Source organism: Perca flavescens, chromosome 11 (assembly GCF_004354835.1).
Source record: "Perca flavescens isolate YP-PL-M2 chromosome 11, PFLA_1.0, whole genome shotgun sequence".
Taxonomy (NCBI): Eukaryota; Metazoa; Chordata; class Actinopteri; order Perciformes; family Percidae; genus Perca; species Perca flavescens.
This window is the reverse complement of record NC_041341.1, coordinates 3,476,459-3,478,958: the sequence shown is the minus strand read 5'-3', so window position 1 is coordinate 3,478,958 and position 2,500 is coordinate 3,476,459. Positions and strand designations below refer to the sequence as shown.

The 2,500-nt window shown below is 50.8% G+C and overlaps 1 protein-coding gene across 1 annotated transcript in view; it reads right to left on the bottom strand.

The window, feature by feature from the left end:
- eif5b (eukaryotic translation initiation factor 5B) overlaps nt 1–2,500 on the bottom strand; it is a 35,443-nt gene that overhangs the window by 12,862 nt on the left and 20,081 nt on the right. The window lies entirely within an intron of this gene.

Genomic DNA, 2,500 nt, shown 5'->3' with positions numbered 1-2,500 from the left:
GTCCTATAGTCTAGTGCCCTAACTCCTAGTGCCCTAACTCCTACTGTCCTATAGTCTAGTGTCCTAACTCCTAGTGCCCTAACTCCTACTGTCCTATAGTCTAGTGTCCTAACTCCTAGCACCCTAGCTCCTACTGTCCTATAGTCTAGTGTCCTAGCTCCTAGTGCCCTAACTCCTAGTGCCCCAACTCCTGGTTTCCTAATTCCTAGTGCTATAACTCCTAGTGCTCTAACTCCTAGCTCCTACTGTCCTATAGTCTAGTGTCCTAACTCCTAGTGCCCCAACTCCTAGTGTCCTAACTCCTAGTGCCCCAACTCCTAGTGCCCTAACTCCTAGTGCCCTAACTCCTAGTGCCCTAACTCCTAGTGTCCTAACTCCTAGTGTCCTAACTCCTACTGTCCTATAGTCTAGTGTCCTAGCTCCTAGTGCCCTAATTCCTAGTGCCCTAATTCCTAGTGTCCTAACTCCTAGTGCCCTAACTCCTACTGTCCTATAGTCTAGTGTCCTAGCTCCTAGTGCCCTAACTCCTAGTGTCCTAACTCCTAGTGCCCTAACTCCTACTGTCCTAGTCTAGTGTCCTAGCTCCTAGTGCCCTAACTCCTAGTGTCCTAACTCCTAGTACCCTAACTCCTACTGTCCTATAGTCTAGTGCCCTAACTCCTAGTGTCCTAACTCCTAGTACCCTAACTCCTACTGTCCTATAGTCTAGTGTCCTAGCTCCTAGTGCCCTAACTCCTAGTGCTCTAACCCCTAGTACCCTAACTCCTACTGTCCTATAGTCTAGTGTCCTAGCTCCTAGTGCCCCAGCTCCTAGTGCTCTAACTCCTAGTACCCTAACTCCTACTGTCCTATAGTCTAGTACCCTAGCTCCTACTGTCCTATAGTCTAGTGCCCCAGCTCCTACTGTCCTATAGTCTAGTACCCTAGCTCCTACTGTCCCATAGTCTAGTGTCCTAGCTCCTACTGTCCCATAGTCTAGTGTCCTAGCTCCTACTGTCCCATAGTCTAGTACCCTAGCTCCCACTGTCCCATAGTCTAGTGTCCTAGCTCCTACTGTCCCATAGTCTAGTACCCTAGCTCCCACTGTCCTATAGTCTAGTGCACCAGCTCCTACTGTCCTATAGTCTAGTGTCCTAGCTCCTACTGTCCTATAGTCTAGTGCCCTAGCTCCTACTGTCCTATAGTTTAGTGCCCCAGCTCCTACTGTCCTATAGTCTAGTGTCCTAGCTCCTACTGTCCCATAGTCTAGTGCCCCAGCTCCTACTGTCCCATAGTCTAGTGTCCTAGCTCCCACTGTCCCATAGTCTAGTACCCTAGCTCCCACTGTCCCATAGTCTAGTGTCCTAGCTCCCACTGTCCCATAGTCTAGTGCCCCAGCTCCTACTGTCCCATAGTCTAGTGTCCTAGCTCCCACTGTCCCATAGTCTAGTACCCTAGCTCCTACTGTCCCATAGTCTAGTACCCTAGCTCCTACTGTCCCATAGTCTAGTGTCCTAGCTCCTACTGTCCCATAGTCTAGTGCCCCAGCTCCTACTGTCCCATAGTCTAGTACCCCTAGCTCTTACTGTCCTATAGTCTAGTTTCCTAGCTCCTACTGTCCCATAGTCTAGTGCCCCAGCTCCTACTGTCCCATAGTCTAGTGTCCTAGCTCCTACTGTCCCATAGTCTAGTACCCTAGCTCCTACTGTCCCATAGTCTAGTACCCTAGCTCCTACTGTCCCATAGTCTAGTGCCCCAGCTTCTACTGTCCCATAGTCTAGTGCCCCAGCTCCTACTGTCCCATAGTCTAGTACCCTAGCTCCTACTGTCCCATAGTCTAGTGTCCCAGCTCCTACTGTCCCATAGTCTAGTACCCCAGCTCCTACTGTCCCATAGTCTAGTGCCCCAGCTCCTACTGTCCTATAGTCTAGTGTCCTAGCTCCTACTGTCCCATAGTCTAGTGTCCTAGCTCCTACTGTCCCATAGTCTAGTACCCTAGCTCCTACTGTCCCATCGTCTGTTTCCCTAGCTCCTACTGTCCCATAGTCTAGTGTCCCAGCTCCTACTGTCCCATAGTCTAGTGCCCCAGCTCCCACTACTGTCCTATAGTCTAGTGTCCTAGCTCCTACTGTCCCATAGTCTAGTACCCCTAGCTCCTACTGTCCCATAGTCCAGTGCCCCAGCTCCTACTGTCCCATAGTCTAGCACCCTAGCTCCTACTGTCCCATAGTCTAGTGTCCTAGCTCCTACTGTCCCATAGTCTAGTGTCCTAGCTCCCACTGTCCCATAGTCTAGTGTCCTAGCTCCTACTGTCCCATAGTCTAGCACCCTAGCTCCTACTGTCCCATAGTCTAGTGTCCTAGCTCCTACTGTCCCATAGTCTAGTGTCCCAGCTCCTACTGTCCCATAGTCTAGTACCCTAGCTCCTACTGTCCCATAGTCTAGTGCCCCAGCTCCTACTGTCCCATAGTCTAGTGTCCCAGCTCCTACTGTCCCATAGTCTAGTACCCTAGCTCCTACT